Consider the following 27483-nt stretch of genomic DNA (forward strand, 5'->3'; position numbering starts at 1 on the left):
CTTCTTTGTGCACATGTTATTACAATTTTAACACATTGACAAATTATAGCTCTGCACATTCATGGGGTAAAAAGTGATGTTAAGATTTTTTAATATTATGTAAAAGGACCAAATCAATCCAACCAACACATCCATCATTTCAAGTATTGACAGACTCTATAATGAGAATATATCAGGTCCAGCAACGTTTCTCAGCAACGTTAAAATGTATAGTACTCAAAAGTTGCCTAAATTGATCATGCTATACAGTAGACGTCAGAGTAAAATCAAACATATTCTTTCTGACCGACTTGTATCCTTTCCTTACCATTCCCCATTTGCTCTACCCATACTATTTGGTAACTATCTCTCTAATCTTTGCTTCCATGTGTTAAATTTTTTAGATTCCACAGAAGAGAGAGAACATGATATATTTGTCTCTCTATGTTTGGCTTATTTCACTTAGAAAACTGCTCTCTAACTTCTTCCATGTCTTTGCAAATGTCTTTATCAAGGCTTAGTAATGTTCCAGTAAACATACGCATTACATTTTCTTTATTCATTCCTCTATGAATGGTCCTTTAGTTTAATTCCTATACGTTGTGAATAGTGTTACTGTGAACACAGGCAGACAGACATCTCCTCAGCATACTGATTTATATATAAGTATATAAGCAAAAGTGAGATGGATGAATCTTACCTCTTTTGTAAAAAGTGTGCCACTGTACTTGTATGCGCATTCTGCTTTAACCTGTGTTTGCTCACTACATTGAAAACAATTAGAAATCTTTCACCAGTGTGCCAGTGTTTATGAGAATGGTACTCTTGCAGTAACCTGAAGTTCTTGGCTTTTGGAAAGTGCCTTTAACTATATTTTAAGTTTCCATTTTGACTGCCTATTATCTTGGGTCATTGATACAGAATGAAATTTGTCACACTTTATTTCTTTTTATTTATTTCATATATTAACTTTATGCAACTTAACTGTTTATTAACTGTATGCAACAATGTATTGACCTTTTGGGAGGATATATTTTTTTAGGGACTACCCACATTTTTTTCCATTTTAGAAATGTTCCTTTTTAGATAATATTGTTATTCCAATTCTTTCATAGAAATGGAAACTTTTTTCAAGTTTTTCTCAATTTAAGTGTATTACTTTGCTTTGCATTGCTGTAATAAAATATCTAAGTCAGGCTACTTACAAAGAAAAAGACCTTTATTTAGGTCCAGATTTAGAGACTGGAAGTCCACGCTAAATAGTTATGGCTTTGGCAAGGGCCCCGTGACAAGGGCTGGGACACATGTAGGGGAAGAATTACACTCAAAACAGGGAGCCAGAAAGGCAGCAGGGTTCCAAAATCCCTTCCAAAGGAGGAGGTGCCCACCATAGATGTAAGGACTGACCACTGGGGCCCACCAATTAAATGTCCTCTCACCTCCTGAATTTAAGAAGAATTACATTTATAGGACAAAATATTCTACTGTTTTAAATAATCCTCAAATTTCAGTAGCTAATATAATTACACCCTAGCTCATATGATTCTTTTAATGTCATTTTCACCTTTTAATATAATTGCATAACTTTTTCAGCTGTCCAATGCTTTCTTTAGACTTATGAAAAGTGGAAGATCTTTCCAAGTTAAACTTATATTGTAAGCCTTATAAAAAGAAGAAATTCTTAACTAATATTGATGTACACCAGTCATTTTTATACTTAAGGTTCCAGTAGCTACACTGTATGCATTGCTAATAATACTCTTTTACTTAGTTTAATTTTTTAGGACAACTCTAAAGAAATGTGCTGTCCTTATCAGTAATTATCTCGCAATGTAATAGGAAATATTTGGTACTAAATTGTAAGCTACTTAATAATTAATCTATTATATTATATATATTTTTTACCTAAAAATCATTTTTATTAAATATGATAGGGAAAAGAAAAAGACCTGTTTAACACAAGATTTTAGAGAATAAATTATTATACAGTTCACATATTTTGAAGGCAACCAATCCTGTAGTTGAGAAAATATTTCTCTAGAAATAGACCGAAGAATTTCCCTAAGGCCCTTGTAGTTAGGGACTAAATTGAATTATAGCATCTAACATGAATGATTTTTCCAGTGTTAATTAAGTTGACAATAATGTTGATCCATTTCTGTCTTTAAGTTGAGTAGATTTTAAAAGTACATCTTTACAGTAATGGGCTCTTACGAATAATACTGAAAGTTCTCATTTTCATACTATGACTTAAAAGTCTTTATCTTTAGGTTACTATATGTAACTGACTTTTCCTCTTTTGGTGGCCTTTTTAAAAACCTCAAATCAAAAGTTTGGAGTCTCACCAGTTGTGGGGAAGTATATTGATATAAATTTAATAGCAGAATACATGAGGATCTCTCTTAAGATATTTTCCTGATATTCTTCTGACTCCATTAATAATCATATTTGCTTTTGTGTTCTTTAACTCTTTGTCATTATAATAACTACCTCAGATAATCAACTTATTTATAGATAGAAATCTTTATAATGGCTCACAGCTTCCCATCCCTGACTGGATGACTCTTTTGCTTTGTGGTGATGCTTGTGGAGAATACAGTGACAGGAGTGGTAAGTGAAGTTAGAACTGCTGACCTCGTTACCTGAAGTAAAAAAGGGATTGGAAGGGGTGGGGTCCCACAGTACCTTCAAGATCACATCCTAATAACCTAAAAGTCTACTAAGTCCCAGCTCTTAAAGCATCCACCACCCTCTACAAGCACCACTCAGGAGCAAGATTTCACCATGTGGTTTAAAGAGCATCTTAGACCAAAACTGTAACAATTCCTACAACTCGCACCACAGGTTCGATGTTTTCAAGTGATAAGGCCTTTTAGTCAGACTATAAAGTCTCACTTATTTGGGGGAGTTCCCATAGAATTCTCACCTGTTATTTGTGACAGGCCTAAGGGTCATCTATTTGCATGCTCAAAGGGTTTTCCAGGTCTGTCTCCGGTATTCTCAGCAAGAGACTATTATCCAGGCTAGGCTTTTTGCTAGATCCTCAGATCCCACCTGTGCTGTGACTGAACCATGGGGAAAGGGAGTAAGTCAGTCTGTGTGTGGCTGTGCTGCTTATGCCCATATAAGCTTGTCTGATTCCCAGGTGCTTCTGACTTCCTAAATACAGCCTCTTGGTATTTGATGGCTTTTTGCTAGCTTAAATAATAGGTATATTAAGTCAATCAATTAATCTTATGAATACTTAACCTATACCTTCCTTCTGAACAAAAAGTACATCTAAATAATAACAGTAAAAAACCCAAATGAATCAGGAAAATCTGAGCTCCATTTCACTAAGAAACAAAATCTCTCTACTCTACTGATATGAGCTGATATCATACCAAATAGTATGAATGGTCGTGCAGTCTCTTAACATTAAATTCTTAGTTCTCTGACTCCTTGTCAAATCAACTAAGGAATATACATTCTTACTCAACATGATGACTCCCTTTGGCTCTTTCTCTTCTTATTCATCCCACCCTGTCCAAATCCTGCTTTTTTCTGGGTTAACATTAGTTTTCTGGAACATGACTAAAATAAACCAATCACACAGATATCTGAATGGATTTTTGTTTGTTTGTTTTGTGGTACCAGGGATCAAACTTAGGAACCTGCGCTTGCCAAGCAGGCACTTATGCCACTGAGCTATATGCCCAGCCCCAGAATGGATTTTTGTGTTAAATGACATGTGACCAGAGTTTAAATAATGCTCAAGTGTTTTATACTCATTTAATTTTTCATCTGATTAAATCTTCAATGTGTTTTCTTCTGACAACCACAGAAAAAAGGTCATCTTGTGGCTTATGACCTAACTAGGTCTTTACTATTTTTATCAAGGTCAGTCTATGATACACTTAGGGAAATATTTCACAGGCCTATTGTTTCACAGGCACACTTATCTGATACATGAAAATATAATTCATGGAAATTATAAATCTATCCCTTCAAATATTTGATACCCAGGACAGTTTCTATGCAAAATAAACTTGCACTTCTGATTTATATACCTGCTCAAGTCAAATCAGAGTTCATAATTCTCTATCAAATTCATAGAATACTGAGCCTGACATCAAACATTCTGTAACTGTAGCTTTGATTTAACATGTTAACTTAGCCTCCCATGAAAATCCTTCAATCCTTCCACTGTACATGCACACAGTTCTGTTATTTCTGTTCTCAGGCTTTTCTTCAGAGTATTCTCTACCCTTCTGAGGTTTCCTCTCTCTCAGAACACTGAGTGTTGAAATGCTGTTATCTCTCTAAACTCCCCTTCCGTGTGACCTTTCTACAATGCCATTTTTGATCATGTGTACAAGGTGTCACCTCTTAATTTATGAGCTCCCACAGCACATATTAAATCTTGTACAGCTGATATTACAGTCTGCTCTGTAGCAACATTGTTTATGAATACTTTTCTCCTGCTCAAATATACAACTCCAACAATATGACCGATAATGAACTCCTCTTACACTGTAGAATGAACTGGGAGTAAATAAATTTTGGCAAAATGAATGAACATGAGAAATACATTATTGTTACATAAAAATGATTATTTAGAGGCAAACCTTTTCTCTTTGAACCTACAGCAAAAATACTAATGGAACCTTTATTGATTCCATTTAGTATTTTAGACAATGTTAAATTCTCTGTGTGTGCTCTTCACCTGCAAGTTCCTCTTGGTGCAAATTTTACTGTTTCTAATTTGGTTTCTTTTATACATTTCTACAAGTTTAATTTGATCATTTATATCATCTTCTAAAATTTCATAATATTGTATTCTTTGTGGACATAACTTTATTGTTTTATCTTTAAATGATTGGTTTAAATATTCTCTAGTTTGTATGATATTAAATTCATAGTAGGAGTTCAAAGTCAGTCTTTTTTAAAAAAGGGAAATTTTCAACTTTTCACAAGTAGGAATTATGGTAATCTTCATTGTTCCAGATTTAGTACAATTTCTATTGAGCCAGGAGTGTCTTCCTTACTAGTTAAATTTAATTGGTACATTTTAGATAAACATAATGATAACATTCATCATAGGGAATTTGTACCTGTACATAAATAATTTATCTTGCTTCTTCTTATTTCCCATTCCTCCCTCTCCTTCCAACCCCTCTTCCCCTTCATATTTACAGAAGCTTTGTTTCCATAATTTTTGTCTATTTTCTTTTGTTTTCTTCTCCCATGTTTCTTTTCCCCCTCCCCTACTCCCTTGCTGCTCTTCACATTTGAAAATTTTGTTCCCATTTTCCATTATCTTTTAACTGTTGGGTTCTTATTTACACTTTTGATATCTCACACTAGAGAAACTATGTGGTATTAAAATATGTATGTCTGATTTATTTCACTTGAGTATAGTCTCAAGTTATATCCACTTAGCTAGAAATGTCTCAAGTTTATACTTCTTTATGACTGAATAGTATTGCACTATATTAAAAAGGGAAAAAAAAGGACATGTCCTTTATCCATTCATTGGTTGATAGACATTTGGGCTGTTTCCAAGATTTAGCTATGACAAACTGCCACTATAAACATGGTTGTGCATATATTATTGTAGTATGATGCTTTTAATTATTTTGGACAGAAAGGAAATTATCAAGAAGAAGAATACCTGGGTCAAATGGAAGTCCTAGTTTTAGTTTTTCGAGGAATCTCCACACTGATTTTTACAATGGTTGTACTAGCCTACATTCCTACCAACAGTGGAAAAGGGTTGCACCTTTTGTGCCCCAGCCCCACCGGTATTTGTTATTGGTTTCTTGATAATAGCCATGCTTTCTGGTGAGATGGAATATGTGTCATTCTAATTTGAATGACTGCTGATGTCGAACATTTTTTAATATACTTATTTGCCATTTGCACTTCATCTAGAAGTGTTCATTTAAGAAGATCATTTTTAGATTAAGTCTTTAAATTTGAGGGTATGATTCTTCTTTTAGTTATTTATATAGTCTAGATATTAGTTCTTTGTCTGAGGAACAGTTGGCAAAAATGTTTTCCACATGGTAGGTTGTTTTTGTCATTCTGTTGGTGTTCTTTTTGCTGTGCAAAAGTTCTGTTTCTAATAAGATGAGATCCCAGTTGTTAATACTTTGTGATAGTTTCTGTGCAATTTGGGTTTTGTCTGTAAAGTTTTTGCCTACACCAGTGTCTTAAACAGTTCTACTTATTCTGCCTTCCAGCAGATTTAATGGTTCCTTTTAAATATTTGGATTGTAGTTCAATTTTGATTTTAGTTTAGTGTGCAGTGAAAGATATAGGTCTAGTTTTAATCTTTGAGATGTGCAAAGCCAGTTTTTTGAGCACCATTTATTAGAGAGGCCATCTTTTTTTCTCTGAAGGTACTTGGGCCCTTTATCAAAGATAGGGTGACTTAGTATGTTTGGGATTGTTTCTGCATTTTTAAATCTGTCCTACAGGTCCTCAGATCTGTTGTTTCTTGCCAGCACCATGCTGTTTTCATTACAGTAGCTTTGTTGTATAATTTCAAGTCAAGGATTGTGATGCCTCCAGCTTTGTCTCTGTTTCCCAGAATTGCCTTTGCTATTCTCAGTCTCTTCTGCTTCCAAATGAATTTTAATGTTATTTTGTCTAATTCTGTGAGATATTCTATTTCAGTTTTGATTGAGATTGCATTAACTCTGTACAACAATTTTGAAAATATGTCCATTTTCACTATATTTGTTCTTCCTACTAAAAACAGGTGATATTTTTCCATTTTCTGATATCCTCTTCAATCTTTTTTACTGTACTGTAGTTTTCAATGTAGAGATTTTTTACTGCTTTTGTTAGATTGATTCCTAGGTATTTCTCTTTTTTGTCATGCTATTATGAAAGGTGTTTTTTCTCCAATTTCTCTCTCAGTGAGTCTGTTATTTGTGTACAGCAATGCTACTGAGTTTTGAGTGTTGACTTTGTATCTCACTACATGACCAAATTTGGTTATATTAAATCTAGAAGTCTTTTGGTGGAGTTTTTGTTATCTTCTATGTGGAGAATCATGTGATCTGCAAATAATGGTAATTTAACTCCTTCCTTTCCTATCCCTAATCCTTTTATATATGTTTCTTATCTAATTGCTCTGGTATTGTTTTTAGAATAATATTGAATAAGAGTGGTAATAGTAGACATTTTTTCTTCTTCCTGATTTTAGAGTCAAAGGTTGCAGTTTTGTCCATTTAGTATGATTTTGGCTGTTGGTTTGTCACAGATGGCTTTTATGAGATTGAGATAAAGACCCATCTATTCCAATTTTCTGTAGTTTTTCTTTATCATGAATGGATATTGAGCTTTGTCAATCCCTTTTTTTTTGCATCTATTGAGATAAGCATATGCTTTTGACCATGGGTCTGTTAATATGGTGCACTACATTTATTGATTTGCATATATTGTTCCATCCCTGAATCCCTGGGATGAAACGTACTTTGTCATGGTGTATAATCTTCTGATGATTTGCTGCATTTTATTTACCAGTATCTTACTGAGGACTTTTGTGTATATGTTCACTGGGGAGAATGGCATGTATTTAGAGTCAAAGAACTTCATAGAAATGAATAAATAATGTGTCTCTTAAGGGGCATACAATAGCATTTTATCTACAACAATGTGGTTAAAATATATAGTAAATAATACATATTCTATTGTCCATGAGTTAGAAATTTTCTATCAAATAACCAACAGATCTTCTAATATCTACCAGAATTTTAAACCTTGTATCTAGTCTATATTTTCCAAACCAGTGATTATGCTTCTATATATTATTTTTTCTTTCATGAGTTTTTAAAAAGTATTTTTTTAACACAATTTGTTTATTTATAATATTTTTCATGTGTTAAATACTGTTGAATGTATCAAGCTTAACAGTGACATAACCAATAATATAGGCCAATGTCAAAAGAACCAGGGGCTAAGAAGGTAGCAACTTCTCATGCCCAATACATTAAAGAAGTATGACCTTTGAAAAGATTCAAACCCCACAAGCCGGCGACACCTGAGAGACATTTCTTAGTAGTCATTTCATAAGAGTTCTAAAATACTAGCAATAAAGCTACTCACCATAGGCAATTTACCAGCATCAACACTGGAATTAAACTAAAAAAATTGTCCACTAGACATGTTAACACAAATCCATACACCTTTGCACACAGTATCTTACTAACTGCCACCTCTTTCCATGTTTATATCTAAGAAAAAATGTTGTTTATAGCACACATCTACTGAGCACACTTTACGTGCCAAGGACTGTGACAGGCATGTGGAACGAATACATTTATTCAGATTGCAAAGGTGGAGCTGAGGAGATCTCCATTGCTGAGAAGGAACAAGAAAATAAAAAAGATGGCCTGAGGGCATCAAAAGAAGCAGCAAGTCTCCACCCTTTGCAGCCTCAAAACTGCAAAGATGAAAGACTCTGCCTTAAGAAGGAAGCTACAGAGCACCATGTTCCAGAATGGCAGCGGCGGCCACACCAGGTTCCAAAATGGCGGCAGCATAGAGAATTTGTTCCTCAGAATTGATTTCAGAGTGCCCAGCAATCCAGCCACTCAACACCTATGGTTGAGAGAGGAAAACTTGGTTACTGCTCCAGGTGGCAGCAGACATGATCCATGTGGTCTTGGCTTTAGGTGCATGGAGAATGCAAGAGTTCTGAGGTTAAAGAGCCTTCCACTCAGATTTCAGAAGGCCTGGAATGTCAGGCAGTGTGCCCCTGAGAAGGCAGTGTGAGGAGCTGTGAGTGTGAAGCAAAAGGTGCCCTGGAGACCTCCGAAGTTTAGAAAAGCCAGGACCGTGGATCATCTAGGAAAGCTGCAAGGAGAGAGAAAAGCGGGCCTAAGAGGGAAGCCGTGGAAGCTGTAACCACCAGATGTGGCATAGGGGTGGACTCATGCAAGCCCTTTGGAGCTCAAAATGTGCCACAAGTTAATAGTGGACATGGAACCACATGACATAACATTAGCGCTGCTGGATTTTGGACTCGCTTTGGTCCCAGCGCTCTGTATTCCCCTATTTGTACCTTTTGGAATGGTAATGTTTATTTTGTGCCATTGAATGTGGGAAGTGTTTAACTTTTCATTTGTATGGGGGCTTATAACTGAAGAGTTTGCCTTTCATCTCAGAGGAGACTTGAGACTTGGATTTTTCAGCAATGCTGAAACTGTTAGGACTTTGGCAACTCTTGCAGATGGACTAAATGCCTTTTGCATAAAGAGATGTGCATGAGTCTTTAGGTGGCAAAATGTTATGGTTCTAATGTAATGTAATGTTTTGTATCTGGAAACTGGTTTAAAGAAATGTGCCTGATTGCCAAGTTGACAAGGGGTGGATTGTTATGGTTGATACATGTGTTAACTTGGGGAGTCTAGAGGTTTGGTTAAGTGACTCAGCAGGGAGCCAGGGTGCTTCCTTTGTATGCATCCTGCTCCTTTGGAAGAGGAAGGCATGGAGATTATGTGAGTGCTACATGCCCCCTGGGTGAGGGTAGCCTGCTTATTTGTAAGGGAGGGAAAGGGGCTGCTTGCTACCATTCTCCCCTTGCTCTTGTTGTTTGTTATCGTCTGCCTCAGAGCCAGCCAAGTATGGACTGAAACTCCACAAACTGTGAGCTAAATAAACGTTTCCTTCCTTAATTTTGGGCATTGGGTATTTTGTCTCAGCAATGAGAGAAAACTAACCAAGACAGTCACTTAGGCAATCTCAGTCCTGGCAAACATGAAAGAACACCTGATTAGTACAATTATGTCACCTTAGTTAAAGTAGTACAATCAGCAATGATAGCATTGAACACAGTCTAGAAAATGACAAATTGTTGAACTCCTAATTTACCACCTTTAACCATATGAAATACATTTGTGACTTTACAACAAAGTCTAGAACAAAACAAGAAATTTTATACTGTAAATAAGCCCTCAGTAGGGGGATTTGACCCTCAAGGGAGAAATATGAAAAGGGTTGAGGGAAAAATTAGAGAAGAAGGAGGAGGAGGAAGAGGAGGTGGAGAAGGAGAAAAAGGAAAGAAGGAGAAGAAGGAGAAGAAGAAGAGATTCAAAACAAGGCTGGTAGACAAAGGAATGAAAAAAATGTTCACTTCAAGGTGTGTCTGTGCTGTCACTGGTAGACAATGTGGGCAGAGTCCAGATCCATTTCATGAAAGGTATATGTTACACAGCAGTATAGAAAAAGTTAGTATGCTGAATTTACCTATAAGTACTTACAACATCATAAGTCAGGCCTAATTTTAGAATTATAAGATTTCTTTAGAAGTGTTCATATCTAGACACTGTAAAGATCACTGGGGTGTACTGGTATTAGTATATATGCTCACTTATAATCACTCTGTATTTCATCCCTTACTAAACACTGAATAGTCTGATGGTTCTTTAACACTGTTATGGTGAAAACCTTTAAAAAGCTTCATTAATGTTTTATTCAAGAAGTTCAAACTATTTTATCATGTTAAATGAAATATATTCTTTACAGTGTGTACCAGAGAGAACTTGGTGTTAGAGAATCTGCTGTTAAGTCCTGTTTCTTCTATTATACAGAATCTGCCAAAAATGTACACACACTTTAGGAGAAAAAAAACGTGCATAAATATTTTAATACTAAATTTATCAAGAATGATGAAATTAATATGAGTTATTTTTGGCCTCTACAAGATGTGTTTAAAATAGTGACGATTAACATCCATACATTTCTTAGTATGGTGAACTGCTGCTTGGGGTAACCTTGGTCATTGAGATTGCTGCACATACATTTTCTATTTCTCTCTAAAGGCTGGAAGTGTAATGCACTTTCTGTGATATACAACATCTTCTAGGGTCTCCCACATGAGGGTAACACCATCTGTTGAAAAGATATCATACTAGTTTCCTTTTTTTGAACTGTGTATACAGTTTTTGGCAGACTCTGCATATTCACTATGAGATAAAAGGCAAGAGATACTTTATATACCTTTTATTGCCCTTGACAATGAAAACAGTAGTACTATATACCTATATGAATACTTGTGTTTATAAATCAGTTTTAGAAACATTAGTATTTCAGTTACAAATGCTAATATATGGTTCCTTGAATAAATCAACTTTCTCCTGGCATTTTTGTCTTTGGTAAATTTAATTAAAATATAGACATATTCATTTTTGAACTCAGTAACCTCCAGCCGAGAAATTTAGTTAAAATCATGAAGGTAAAAAGTGTTTTTTGTTTTCTTTTTTTACTTGATTGGAACGTAGAAAATTTTTCATTATAAAACTTTACCAGAAAATAATAAGATCCAGTAATTTCATGCCTTTCCAACCTGTGATTCATAGGGGATAGTAACATAAAAAAGTGTTGAGAGTTGAAATTATCTCTGCTGGGAAAAATGTAGAAATATTAATCTGACTGACAAAATATCTAAAATAAAAAGGACAGAAACACCGTGATGATAATAATGCCAGGCAATGATGGCAAGAAATGTGTAATCCCTCCAGATTTATGTGTAAAAGTAGAATTTTATATATTTAAGGGTATAATATGATTCATTGATAGACATTTATATTGTGAAATGGTAACCATGATTAAATTAATCACATACACTCACCTCATATAATTAACTTTTTAATTTAGTATGGTAGAAACATTTAATATTTACTCTGCTATCAAACTTCAATTATAAAATACACTATCATTAACTAGTCACATGATATACAGAGATTCCTTCAACTTATTCATTGTATAAGTGAAAGTGAGTACTCTTTTATCAATATCTCCCACCTCACACCCAGCTCCGGGAGACAATTATTTTACTCTGTTCCTATGAGTTTAAATTTTTTACATTCCTCATTTAAATGAAATCATGCAATATGTGTATCTTTTTCTCTCTTTGATAATTAAAATAGCCTAAAGGCCTCAAGACTCACCCATGTTATTGCAAATGACAGATTTTTCTCCTCTTTTATGCTTCAATAATATTTGTAGATGTGTGTATGTGCATACTAAACTTTCTGTATCCACTCACTATCATCAGACTCTTTGGTTGTTTCCAGGTCCTGCTTATTGTACATTAGGTACTTTTATATGACATTTACTGAAAATGCATTTTATGTAAGATTTACTGAACTGTGAAAATTCTAAATAAAAGTCCTCTATCAGAGAAGTTATTTACCAATATATTCTACCATTCCATGAGTTATCTTTTCACTTCCTTTATAGTGCCCTTTTGAGCAAAAACATAATTTTGAGTAGACACAGTTAAACTACTTTTTTTGTTGCTTATACTTCTGGTAGCATAGTTAAGAAACTATTGCCTAATCCAAATCATGATGATTTATGACAATATTTTCTTTTAAGTATTTGTATTCACATGAAATATTAATCTGTAATTTGCCTTTCTCGAATATCTTTGGCTTTTACACCAGGATAACTCTATCCTCATGTAATAAGTTAGGAAAGGTTACTTCAATTTTAGTATTTTAGAAAAATTTGAGACAGATTAATCTTAATTACTCCTTAACTATTTGGTAGACTTTATCAATGAAGGTATAGAATTTAAGAGTTTTCTTTGTAGAAAGTCATTTTGGTAACTGATATAATCTCTTTAATTGTTATTAGACTAGTCAGATTTCCAGCATCTTATTGAATCAGTCTTGATAGTTTGTATGTTCTATACATTTGTCCATTTTATTGAAGTTACCTAACTTGTTGGCTAACATTGCTAATAATATAATTCTTTTATTTCTGAAAGGTTAGTAATAGTTCCTATGATTTCATTCCAGATTTTGATTATCTAATCTCCTTTTTAAATGAGTCAATCTAACTAAATATTTGTCGAGATTTTAGTCCTCTATCCTAGGAGTAGCTAACCATTTTTTTCTCCATTCTATAGGCTGTCTCCTCATTCTGTTGGTGGTTTCCATTGGTGTGCAGCAGCCTTTTAATTTAGTATGATCCCATTTCTTGATTTTCTGCATTATTTCTTGTGCCAAGAGGGTTTTGTTTAGAAAGACTTTGTCTTCAAGTGTTTTACCTATTTTATCTTCTATCAGATTGTTTTTGTTTTAACATTTAGATCTTTGATCAATTTTGATTTTACTTTAGTACATGGTGAGATATATGGGTCTAGGATTATGTGTTTGTCCAATTTTCTGCATGTGAATATCCAAGTTTCACTATACCACTTATTAAAGAGGTCATCTTTCCTTCAGTGTATGTTTATGCTCTCTTTGTCAAAGATCAAAATGTTAAATGTGCCTGTGCTAGTTTCTGCTTCTTTCAAAAGAAACCCAGATGATAAAAATATTGTTAACTTTGTTGATCTTTATAAAACTTAACTCTCTTAGTCATATTTATCTTTTCTATACTTAGATTTTTCTAATCTTATTATCAGCTATCTTCTTCTGGCTCTAGAGGTAGTTTGCTCTTTTTTCTCTCTCAAGATGAAATACAAGGTATTAATAAGAAAATTTTCTTCTGTATACATAGTATTTTTCAGATCTAAATTTGCCTCTAACCATTGCTTCAGCTACAAGTAGTTTACATTTACTTCAAGTACTTTCTTTTTTTTTATTTTAAAGATAAAAGGAGGGAAACATTAACAGACATACAACATATTACAACATATCACAAGCACAATACAGACAATACAGAGTTACAAACAAAGTGGTAGGGAATTAACAATGGTGGTTGTATTACATATTGATATCTTCAAAGTGGCTTCTCATGAAAACAGATATAAACATGCAATACTGGTCACCAAAGACTCATTGACAGTTTCTTTCAGCATAGAAATAGAAGACAGAAGAACAACCATGTTATCTATCCTGCATATATATACATACAAAATTTCTCCTTCGTTCCCTTCTCTTTTCCCACATCCCAGAAACCCTTTACTCTTCAATAGATGGATACTTCAAGTACTTTCTAATATCCCCTGTGATTTCTTTTCTAGTCTCTTGATTTCTTAGAAGGGTGTTTTCTAACATCCATATATTTGTGAAATTCACAAGTTTATTCTCTTACTGCTATAACTTTGTTCTATTTTGCTAGTAGAATATACTGTATGATATGAAACCTTTTACATTTCTTTTTGTTCTTTATTTTTGACTCTTTATTGGTTATACAGATCAATGCATTTTATTTTTTGGAAAATTCATACATGCATATAATATATTTTGACCATTTTCATCCCTTTTACCCTACTATAACTAGTTTAACACTGAGGGAGGAGTTTCAATGTCTGTCATATATTTTGCTGATTTGTGTTTTGGCCTAATACATGGTTAATATTGCAGAACATCTGTGTGCAATTGAGAAGAATAGCATTATAAGTCTTTCATCCCCATCTCTTCTGTCTTTGAGATTACTGATGCTGCTCCACAGAGAACGAAGCCATAATCATACACATTCTCCCTGCAGGGAGGGGAGCTTTAATAGATCACTTGCTTACTATCTCTTAACCTGACCTTTTAGTCTGGCTGCCTCTGCTGGTATTAGAGTCGGCCTCACTAATTGAAAAATCATTCACCTATTGTTTATTATGATATTTTGAAAAAGGAATTGCTCCATAGTCATCTATTATATCTAGGCTCTTCTCTAGAGGCATTTGAGGGCGATTCTTTGAAGTTTATTCTGACCCTGGCCTGGTTCATTTTATCTATTTCCTCCTCTGCTTTTCTTTGAAAACTATGTGGACTAAAGTTCTACCTGTTGATCTTATTGTTCACCACTAAAATTTCCACTGTTGCAAGAACCATTCTTATGCTTGAGTGTCATTTTGCTGGCTACATTTGCTGAATGGGAAAGGTGTGGGACCAGATCACTTTCTATTCTTGAAAAGACTGAGTAGATTTTCTTCAATAAATATTTGTTTGTTGTATGTCCTTAATTTCATAGACTTTAAATTGTTTTTAACAGGAGTAATTATCCCTGCTCACAGCTGTCTTATGTAGAGTGGAGAATGGGTATCAGAGGGCCTCACATTGTCACTGTAGCTTTTAAGGGTTTTGTACAATAGAGATGCTAAATATAAAACTTAAAAATATGACAAAATACAATTAATATGATTTTGGAAGAGCGCATTTATGAAGTAGTTCCCCTTTGCCATATTAAGAATTACAGCTGTCTCTTGGTATTTTCAATAGGTTGCTTCTGGTATTTCCCCTCAGAATCCCACACCTGCAGATGTTTAAATTCTTCATAGAAAATGGCGTAGTATTTATATATAACCTATAAGCATTGCTGCCTACTTTATATCATCTCTAATTACTTATAATCCTAACACAATATAAATGCAATGTAAATCATTGTTATACTATATTATTTAGAAAATAATGACAAAAAAGTGTATACATATTCAGTAGTGATGCAAAATTTGAAAAGAAAATTTAGGTGAATCTGGGAAAGTAGAACCCATAGATATTAACAGCTAAATGTATTATAAAGATATGGTAATTGAATAGTATAATAAGTAGAGATGAGTGGACATTTGGAGAAAATGAAAAACCTTACAAGAGTCCCATTAATGTATAACATGGTACATTTAACAATACCATATTAGTAGGAAAAAAAATTAGATTATTCAATAAATGATGTAGGACTGATGATTCACACGTTAGATGAATGTTTTTAATTTTGAAAATAATCTCAATTATTTAAATTACACTTCCATTAAATGTAGCTTGACTATGAAAAATAACCTAGGGACTTGGAGAAAATACAGGATATGAAGCAGGCAGGAGAAGTGAAGAGAAGAGGAAGAGACCTCGTGATCCTTGTGCTCACGGAGAGTTCCAAGTGCGGGGACTAAAGTGCCTATGCTCCCGGTTGTTTGGGATATTTTAACAAAGCAGTTAGTTCACTTCATGCAAATTATGAGTAGAACCCATATTCCTCTCCAAGAATCATTTACCCTACTAAGTTGAGCAAATAGACTGTATTTTGGGCTTCTTTATAGTCACATGTGACCATTTGACTCTGTCTAACTGGTGGATATGAACAGATTTGAGATGTTGCACTTCTGTGCCCCGCCTATAAAGTTTTTCTGCCCCCTTTTCCTGCTCTTTCCTCTCTGTCTGACACAGTCAGCAATGAGGCACTAGAGGATGAAAAAGGCACAATGTAGAATGCAGTGCTGACTGAGTTTGCTGATGGCTGGGCAGGACTGCATTATTCACATGTCTTGTATCTTAGCAGAAATAAATGAAGGGACTTGATGTGAAAAATAATTATTTGGGGAGGATTTTGTGAAACACACAAAAAAACAGAAGAAATAGGAGTGCATAGGAGAGCTTTAGGCCAAATGCAGCTCTGACAATCAAGAAAGGACTACAAAAGTAAGGTGACTGAGTAGGAGGATACTCAGACCAAAGTGTGGCTCTGAGAAACTCCCAACTAGGACAGATGACGGGGAGTGCTGGGGTGAAGCAGGTGCATTTGAAGAGTCCTGTGTCAGAGTGTTTTTATTTAATTTTAAAGAGAAAAAATAATTTTGAAACAAGATTATGGGAGGATAACAATGATTAATACATCGCATATTTTTACCTTTATTTTTATCTTTAGTTACTCAGAGTACAAGACATAGGCATTTAATTGTCCAAACAATATTAGCACAAAACTTTCTTTTCAATCAACTAAGAGAAATTAGTAGTATAACTCTTAACTATCATATCTATACATATATTTGCTTTTCCTTTCCTTCTTTTCTCCATGCCCCCATCCCAGTTCCCCTTTTGAACCATTTCTCCCTATTTTATAATATCTAGTGTACATTTTGGATCTTATAAACTCTTTCAGTTTCTCACACTAGGGAGACAATATGATGTTTGCACATGTGTGTCTGGATTATTTCACTTATGCATATGGTCTTCATTTGTACCCATTTACCTATAAAAGTCTCCAGTTTATCCTTCTTTATGGCTACATGATAATCTACTGCATGAAAAGACCACATCCCTTTTATTCATTCCTCAGTTGAGGAACATTTGGGTTGTTTCCAAGATCTAGCCAATAAAAATTGTGTTGCTATAATTATGATGCACATATATCACTGTGGTATGATTTTTTTTAATTCTTCTGGGAAATACCCAGTAGGTGTGTAATGTCAAATGAAACATTCAATCCTAGTTTTTTGAGGAATCTTCACACTAATTTCGATAGTGATTGCAACAGTCTACACTCCCACCAACAATGGAGAAATGTTCATTTGACCTCATAGCCGTCCAGCATTTGTTATTGGTTGATTTCTCAATAACAACAATTCTTTCTAGGGTGACATGGAATTTCAACGCTGTTTTATTTTGCATCTCTTGAATGACCAGTGATGTCAAACACTTTTTCATATATTTATTTGCTATTTGTATTCATCTGAGAAGTGTGTATTCATCTCAAATGGCCATTTATGGATTGAGCCTTTTAATTTAGAAGGTCTAATTTTTTGAATTCTTTATATGTTCTCGATAGTAATCCTTTGAACAATAACTGGAAAACATTTTTTCCCACATTGTGGGTTGTCTCCTCACTCTGTTGGCAGTTTCTCTTGTTATGTAAAAGCTTTTTAATAAGATGAGATTCCAGTTATTATTTCTTTGTGGTCTCTCCTCTGTTATCAGGATTTTATTCATGAAGTCTTTGCCTATACCAATGTCTTCAAGAGTTTTACTTATTTTATCTTTCAGCAGATTTAATGTTCATGCTTTAATATTTAGATCTTTAATCCATTTTGAATTTAGTTTTGTGCATGGTGAGAGAAATGGGTCCAAATTTAAACTTTGGCATGTAGAGAACCAGTTAGAAAGAATGTTTTATAACCTCAGCCATCTGGTTGTACTAATCTACTGGAGGTGGCACAGGGAGACTGTGGCTTCCCTATGAACACTATTCTGAGTCAAAATTGTGAAAGCTGAAGTCAGTAAGCCTACTGCACTTCTCAGTGCCAGTCTCATGCACGAAGACTCAAGTAGCACATGGCTACCACGTAGGATGAGAAAAACATTGAAAAGATCATATATCACAGCTAGACCCTACAATGTTCACAGTTTGAAAGACTGTTCTTTCTTCCTTAATAAGATTAATTTCTTAAAGCTATGCAGAAGTTTCTGTTTGTCTCATTAGGTAGTATTGTATCTCACAGTACAGTTTAAATCAGGCATTAATAATGGAACAGAAGTTATATGATTGATTTACATTAATCAATACAAAAACTTGGGCTTGAGATAAGCAGCACTACTGTAAAGCCCAGAAGGAGGAGGACGAAAGGGGCAAGGCTCCTTTTAGAAGCAAAGAGAGATAAGAAAGTAGTGGGTAGAGGAAAGGATGAAAGGAAGGAAAGAGTAAGGCTGTAAATATGAAAAAAATATATATCCAGTTTCACTTCTAAGGAGATGGACCTCTTTGGGAAGAAAAAATAAGGTAAATACATCTTTAATATTTCTTATATCATGCCAAATTGTGATAATAAAGGTCATTATCAGACAGACCATATCCAGATCATTTCAAAGTGTGCTGTGAAATTACAGAATATTTTCTACATGCCTTTAGATCATTTTTTAGCTTGCATCTCCCTTTACTGTCTTATTTTTCTTTTGAAACTTGAATTTCATTTCTGGAGACCTATATTTATTTATCACATTTAAAATCCTATTTGCATACATCAAACCATTCTTTTGTTTTCTTTAAATTATTAGCTACGCTCTCATCTGCTGCACAGATCTATTGCTATTTGGCTTTTCCAGAATAAATCAGTTCTCATTATTCATACTGTGACAGGTAAATATCTTTTAAAACTCTAGTATTCAGTTTTAAAAAGTATAGTTACGTTATATTTTTTTTTCAAAATATGTATTAGCAATAATGAACTCAAATCATTCGTGATTTCTAGCACGTATTTATAATAGTTTTACTACCTTGCAAAAATTTAACTGTTTGGAGGTAAAGGCCAAATAATCATTGGTTCTCTTAATTCTCCCCTTCACCCCTGGTCATCACACTTCTATTCTGTTCTTTCTTTCTTTCTTTCTAGATTCCACATAAGGCTGGATCACTTCATACCTTCTATAATGGCTGCTCACTCCCTGAAATAGTTTATGGCTTAGGGTGAGGGTTTACGTTTCTATGATAAAGACTATTAAAATATCAAAAGCTTCTGCAGTGTCTTCTACATGTCCTACGACTTCTGACTGTCTATCCCTTTCCCAAACCAAAACTTTGATTTTCTTCTTGTCCACATATTATGCACCATCTAAAAGGTACCTACTGTTTCAATAGCCCTTACTTCCCAATTTGGTGTGCTATAAGGCACAGCTAGTCCCTGGTCATTCGCCTTGTATGTAAATGGTTGCTGCCTTCCCTTAGTCCTGTAATATTTTAAATTACTGTTTCATATGGGAATTATCCAGAAGCTTTGAGAATTGATTCATTTAGGGTTCAAATCTGCAAATTATGAAGATAAGCATTGATTGTGTTATTACTGTGGCATAAACATAAGTGGAAATAAAGTCATAAACTTTTATTTGAAATATATTGGTAAGTGATTCAGTTTCCCCAGTACTATGAGAACTTTATCTTTTTAAGGGTTATATATTTAGACTATATTTGGATGATTATCTGTAAAATTAGTTGTCTGTAAAGGAAATCTGATTTCTATGATAGAAAGAGCACTATTTCTTAAGCTAAAACCTTCATGGGGAAGGTTCACCTAATATGGGGAAGAATTGTTTATTGTAAATGTTTATACTGCCTAAGGGATATTTTGCTTGTTGCTAGTTTGTATGTGTGAAGTTAATGATTCCAAAACTTAACATTTCTTTTGCAAAATTTGACAGTTACATTCATATGAAACTAACAATTAAATTTTGAGATAGTAAAACCTCTTACTAAAGGCACTAACTCTTTCACACAGTACAGCAGATATTCAGAATGCATTAAATGAGGTTTAAATTATATTACCTTACTATAATTTTCAAATTCTTAGAAAAGCTCCTCCCCCTCTCAATGTCCCTCAACATTGTCAATTAATTTGTGAAAAGTCAGAAAATCAATAAATTTATCAGCACAAACTCAATTCAAGATTTGTGTACTGTCTTTAACTCAAACAAAAACAAGCCGAGAATTGGGAGATCATTAAGCCAGCTCTTTAGCAGCTACTTTAGTAGGAAATAAGTTTTGTATCACTGAGTCCTTCAGTAAACCAGTAGTCTTTGAGTTCTCTCTTCAGAAAGAAAAATGTGCAAATCCACAAAATACTACATGAAATACCACTCAGTTCATAATATTCATCTATGAATTTTAAAAGTTTTTGTAGATCTCAAACAATTTAAGGAAATTTAGAAATGGAAACACGTATAAATTTTAATGAAATGGAAATTGCCAGCTGTGCTAATTTCGATAAACGTTTCAGTCTTTTACATGTAATGATTGTCATTTATTGGAGTAGTCAAAGCTGAAAATTCCAGAAATTATTCTATTTGACCCTCATGCAAGCTGCTTTTGAATTAAAATTCTAGCAGATTCACTATATGACTTCTGACTGGTGTCTTCTTAATACCAGAACTGAGAGAAAATTTCAATTTGTTAAAGAGAAATTACTCAAATGATGGCACATTTAAAAGAGAAAGAAAAAAGAAAACTATCATATTTCATTGTAAATTGCAACATTGGCCATATTACAGTTTTCTGCTGACAAAGTTAAAGTTGATTTGGAGTTTTGTACTTTTTCCTGCAGCTTTTCAAAAGAAATTGACTTAGAATTTCATGTACATTTTCAAATATTCTAATAGTATAAAAAAAAGAACATTGTGATGTTAGTTTTAATAATACAATTATATTGAACACAATACACCCAAAGTGATATCATCCTAACATATAATCAATTTAGAGTAAATATCCACATTACAAATTTTCTTAAGTTGGTGTAATCAGTGTTTACTTCATGTTTACAGCACACCTGAATATGGACTGGACTAATTTCAGGTGTTCATTAGTCACATGCATATAGACTCATACAGTAGCCAATGGCTATGTTTATTGGTCAACTCTAGAGACTGATTTATAGGAATCACAGTGCTTGTCCATGATTTGAAGAATTTCAAACTGTTTTGTTTTACTTCATTCAAAAAACAGTTTAGTACAAAATGAATAATATCGTGATTGTTTGTTCATAATCACTAGTAACTCTGCAGTTTTGTTAATTAACTAACTTTATTGGTACACTTCTTTATTTTTAGTACTGGAATTGAACTCACGACCTCATGCTTGCTTGACAAGCACTGTACTGCTGAGCTAAATCCCTGGCCCTATTGCTACATTTTGATATACATAATGATCACATTCATCATAGAGAATTTTTATCCCCTCACTAGTTCCTCTTCAGATTTCAATAGCTTCTTCCTATTTCAAAATATCTATTATACATCTTGGTCCTCATTTTCACTTTTGATTTCTCACACAGAGAGATAATGTGCTATTTAAACATGGCTGTTCAATTTATTTCACTTATGAGGATGATTTCAAGGTACATCCACTTAACTAGAGATGTCTGAAGTTTATCCTTATTTACGGCTGAGTAGTACTGCATTGAGTAAAAAAGAAACACATCTTTTTTATTCCTGCATCGGTTGATGGGCATTCGGACTGTTTCTAAGGTATTATTAGCTATTACAAATGGTGCTGATACAAACACGAGTGTGCTTGCATTACTGTGGCATGATGCTTTTAATTCTTTTGGGAAGATAACAAGGGGACTATCTGGGCCAAATGGAACCTCTAGTTTAGATTTTTGAGGAATTTCCACATTGATTTCTACAGTAGTTGCATCAGTCTATACTCCTGGTAACAGTGGAGAAGGGTTCCATTTTCCCCAGAACCCCACCAGCATTTATTATTGGTTGATTTCATGATAAAAGCCATTTTTTTCTAAAGTGAGATGGAATATCAATATTGTTCTAACTTACATCTCTTGAATGACTACTGATGTTGAACACTTTTTTGTATCTTGCCATTTCTATTTCTTCATCTGAGAAGTTTCTATTCATTTTAGGTGCCCATTTTGGAATTGGGAATTTAAATTTGGGAGGTCTATTTTTTTTTTTTTTTTGAGTTCTTTATATATCCTAGATATTAGTCCTTTGTCTGTGGAACAGCTGGCAAAAACTTTTTCTCTCAGTGCGGGTTGTCTCTTAAATGTTGTGGTTAGGTTGCTGCGCCAAAGCTTTTCAATAAGGTGAGTTCCCGGTTGTTGGTTCTTTGTGAATATTTTCTCTGTAACTAGGGTTTTGTTTATAAAATATTTGCCTATACCAAGTGTCTTCAAGAGTTCTATCTATTCCATCTGCCAGCAGATTAATGACTAACAGTTGTAAAGGGGGACTTCAATACCCCACTGTCACAAATAGATCCAGTAAACGAAAACTCAATAATGAAATATCAGAAAGGAACCAAATCTGTAAACAAGTGGATTTAGTAGATGTCTACAGAGTGTTCCACCCCACAACAAGACAATACACATTTTTCTCAGCTGCACTTAGGATATTCTCCCAAATAGACCACACACTAATTCATAGAACAAGCTTAAATAAATGCAAAAAAATTGAAATGATCCCATGCACATTATCAGCCATAGTGCAATGAAATTGTAAATAAATGACAAAAGAAACCACAAGAACTTCATAAACATATAAAATTTAAATAAGGTCCTCCTGAACAACTAATAGGTTACAGATTAAATTGAAGAAGAAATTTGCTTCTAAATTTAAATGATAGGCCTGTGGATATAGCTCAGTTGCACAGCACCTGTCTGGCAAGCACAAGGTCCTGAGTTCTATTCCCATATACATAAATAAATAAATAAATAAATAAATAAATAAATAAAATTAGATGATAATGCTAATACAATATGCCAGAATTTATGGGACACAGTGAAAATGGTCCCATGAGCAGACTTTATGACAATTAAATAACCACAACAGCAAAACAGAGGGAGTGCAAATAAACAACCTAATATTAAACCTCAAGCTTTTATAAAAAGAAGAACAAGTCAAGCTGACAGTTCATATGTTGAAAGAAATTATAAATTTTTCTTTTCTTTTTTTTTTTTTTTTGATACCAGGAATTGAACTCATGACCTCAGACTTGCCAGGCAAACGTTTATGCCACTGAGCTATACCCCTGGCCCATAAAATTTTAATGATCAGAGGATAGCAACTGAGACTAAGAAAATAATACAAAGAATCAATGAAGAAAAGAGTTGGTTCTTTGAAAGACTAAATAAAATTGACAAACCCTTAGCCAATTTTATTTAAAAAGGACAGAAAAGACACAAATCTTTTATAGAGCAAGTAAATGAAAACCCAATAATGAAATATCAGAAATGAACAAAATCTCTGAACAAATGGATTTAGTAGATAGATTTATTTAGATCAAGAAGGATTTACACCATGACCAAGTAGGATTCATTCCAGGAATGCAGGGATGGATCAACATATGCAAATCAATAAATGTAATACACCATATCAACAGAGCTAAGGATAAAAATCACAGGATCCGGCTGGTGATTTAGCTCAGCAGCACAGCGTCTGCCTGGCAAGTGTGAGGTTGTGAGTTTGATTCCCGGTACCGGCAAAAAAAAAAAAAAAGAAAGAAAGAAAAAAGAAAGAGAAATCACAGGCTCACCTCAGTAGATGCAGAAAAAGCATTTGACAAACTCCAACACCCATTCCTGATGAAAAAAAAACCTACAGAAAATTGAAATAGATGGTTTTTATTTCAATTTGATAGAAGCCATCTACATGAAACCATAAGGCAATATCATATCAAGTGGTCAAAATCTGAAACCTTTCAGTAGGTAGTTTTTTAAAATTAAATTTATTAGTATATTTTAGGTATACATGAGCATATTAGTCATAAGGAACTTGTTCCCATACATGATATATTTTGATTCCTCTTTTCCCCCAGTGCAATCCTCTCCCTTAAATCACACTTCCCCTCCCTATTTACAAAGTTTTCTCTCCATTGTATTCTTTTTTATTCTTTCCCTTCCTTCTCTCCCCTTCTCTACTCTAGTTCCTCTTTCTTTTTCAAACTTTCCTTCCTATTTCACAATATCTATTGTACACTTTGTTTGCTATTTATTGTTTCAGTTTCTTATACCAGGGAGTCAATGAATGTTTACACATGTGAGTTCCATTTATTTCACTTAAGAGTATGGTCTCAACTTGCATTCATTTACCTAGAAACGTCTGAAGTTTATCCTTCTTTACGGCTGAGTAGTACGCACTGTATAAAAATACCAGACACCTTCTTTAGCTATTCCTTGGTTGATGGGCATTTGGATTGTTTCCAAGGTTTAGCTATTACAAACTGTGTTGCTATAAACATGGGTGTGCCTATATCATTGTTTGAATGGAAATTTTAACCTTTAGAAGTCTGATAAGGATAGTATACTTTATCGCTATTGTGAATGTGTAATTCAGTTTGCAACTGTAGTACAAGTCAAGGGAAAGATTTCCTATAGGAGACTGAGATTTATCTGAGAGCTCTGATGTGTTGCCCATTAAAAATCACAAATTTTTATATGATGATTAAAGTAATAAAATGTTCAAGAAATACTCAAGGTCATATTTTCACGTTGAATGTAAGTTGAAAAAAATACTGTGTAAAATGTAATAATGTATAATATGATTCTTTTTTTTGGCCATGGGCATGCTATGTGGTTCAGATTGGCCTTGAACTCATTACATAGCCGGGTTGGTCTCAATCCTCCTGCCTCAGTCTCCTAATCCTAGGATTACAGGACACACCATCATATCTGGCACATGATGTGATTTTTAACACATCCATAAAATAGAGGAAAAGTGTCCTGGCTAAAACAATCTAAATCTTATTCATACTGTTTCAAAATACACCTTCATACTTATCATTTGTATTTATTATACAAAGTTACTAATTAAAGTTTAAATTATGGGTAATTAACATTCCTGTAGTTTATGTGTTTTTCATAACTAGTATAAGGTAATCCTAAAAAGCTAAATACATCAAATATTTTAATAGAGCTGAATAGTTTTGTGCTTGATGATGACCATAGAAATGATATAAACAGGAAAATATATTTGCAGTGATAATCAGATCTGTGAAAAACACAAAGAAGGCTGGGCTACTGCAGTGATTTTTTTTAATTAAATAAGGGAATGTGGTAAGGGGAGAAAAGAGGTAGTAAAAGATGCAGGTTGAGACTGGATGCGGTGTACATGCCTGTAGTACTAGCACTCTGGGGATTTGGAGCAAGAGGTTTGCAAATTGGATAAAAGCTTGGACATTTCACTGACTTAGCAAGACTTCATTTCAAAATAAAAAAATAGTAAAATCAAAAAATTAAATTTAAGAGGGCTGGACATATAGCTCAATGTGAAAGGCCTGTGTTCAACACCTACTACAAAAATAGAAGATCTCGGTCGGTTAAAAAATGTAAATAAAATAATGTGAATAAGAACTCAAAAAAAGCATAAGAATTCTTAGCCAAGGGTGATCCAGTCTTGTGTAAAACATACTTAGGTTTAAAGCAAGTATAGATATAGTTCTTCAAAATGAAACAAACATGTTACTGAATATATTTTGCTTATTGAATTTGCATATATAATTTATTTACTTTAAAGCTCAGTTTCATAACAAAATTTGAATTCACCCAACTTTTATAGTGAGGAAATTCAGATTCATTTAAAAATATAGTTTGCCATATATAGGCAGGTTATGAAAACAGGTCAAATGTGTATCATCTATAAAAATTTTTAATATGTAGAATGATCCATTATGAGGAGAAAAAGGTAGTTTGCAGGGAGAAAACGTGAATTGGTTGTTAGAAGAAGAATGGTGAGTATGGAACATACTGTCTGCTTTTGGTGCCAGTACAAATCTCAGAAGCCAAATATATCATCTCTTAGTTAATATATCGTCTTTCTTTTCTTTTGTATAATAGGCTGTCTTTTTAAGAGCAGTTTGCAAAACACTGTGTAGAAAGTACAGAGTTTTCATATATTCCCTTTCCTCAAATGTATCCAAATACTCTATAATTTCCCAACAAACTGAAACACTTATTACAATCAATAAACCTATATTGACCCATTATTATTCAAAAACTTTTACCATAATTTAATCTAGGTATTGTGCATTCTATGGGTTCTAGAAATGTATAATGACTTATTCTTACCACTATAGTTTCTTACAGAATATTTTCTTCTCTTTACAACTCCTGTTCCTTTTATTCATTCCTAGTAACCACTAATCCCTTTCCTTTCTTCGTAGCCATGATTTTTCTAGAATGTCAATCAGTTGGAAACACAGTATGCAATCTTTCCTAGCTTTTGTTGTGTCATTCATTTAAGTTTCTTCCATGTCTTTTCATGGTTCTATAACTCATTTCTTTTTAGTGATGAGTAATATTCCATTGCCTGGACATACCTTAGTTTCTGTATTCATTCATCTCTGAAGGGCTTCGTAGCAGCATTCAAATTATACCCATCATGGATAAAACTATTATAAATATCACATACAAAAACTCATACTTCTCAGGATATTATTGTGTTAATTTTAATACATTTATACATTGGAAATATTTTTATTGGTGTGGAGGCATATACACAGATAGGAGTGGACAGTAGAACACAGAGAATCTTGCAAAGATTTTGAGGCTTTTTTAAGCACCTCTGATTGACATAAACCATTCTCCTAACATGCACAATAAATTGAGCATGATGTATTGTAAGCATTATTTGGCACCCCAAACTATTTTATTGATAGATTATTCTCATACCTTCCAAACCTATAAAAAATAGAATTTAGTGACCCTAAAATAGAGTTTGTGAAGCTATGGACACTAGTAATACATGTAAAAATAAAATAGGCTTTAAATAAAGAATAAAAATATTTCATATGTGCTTAACTTTAAAGGTTCTTAATGATACACAATGTGAATTCCTCATTTGGAAGCACACATCCCAATGGGAATTTGATACTGAAATGAACTGAAGCTTTTCTAGGTATTAGGAATTGTAATTTCATCCTTGTGATCCTTACCTTGTTGAGAGCATTCAGCAACCACATTTTAAGGCTGTTACTTTACTGTTGATCATATCAAATGTTGTGAGTGACCAGGTTAAACTTCAAGGGCATATATTCAATGGTTTCTCCTAAAATCATCCTAGGGACAATCCTACTCTTGGAAATTGCCTAGAAATGTGAGGATTTCAGCTGCTTCATAATTTCTATACCATGGTCAGATTTATTAAATGTTCTTCTTTGTAAGCAACTAAATTTCTCCTAAGATTATTGACCCTATTTTTAAAAAGAAATAAAGGTACTGGAGGCATTGGGTATGCTAACTGGAGCTCCCTTCCTTCCTTTCTCTGTTTCTTTTCTTTCTTTCTTTCTTTCTTTCTTTCTTTCTTTCTTTCTTTCTTTCTTTCTTTCTTCCTTTCTTCCTTTCTTCCTTTCTTCCTTTCT

Source organism: Chinchilla lanigera, unplaced genomic scaffold (genome assembly GCF_000276665.1).
Source record: "Chinchilla lanigera isolate Chin_1 unplaced genomic scaffold, ChiLan1.0 scaffold00091, whole genome shotgun sequence".
Lineage (NCBI taxonomy): Eukaryota > Metazoa > Chordata > Mammalia > Rodentia > Chinchillidae > Chinchilla > Chinchilla lanigera.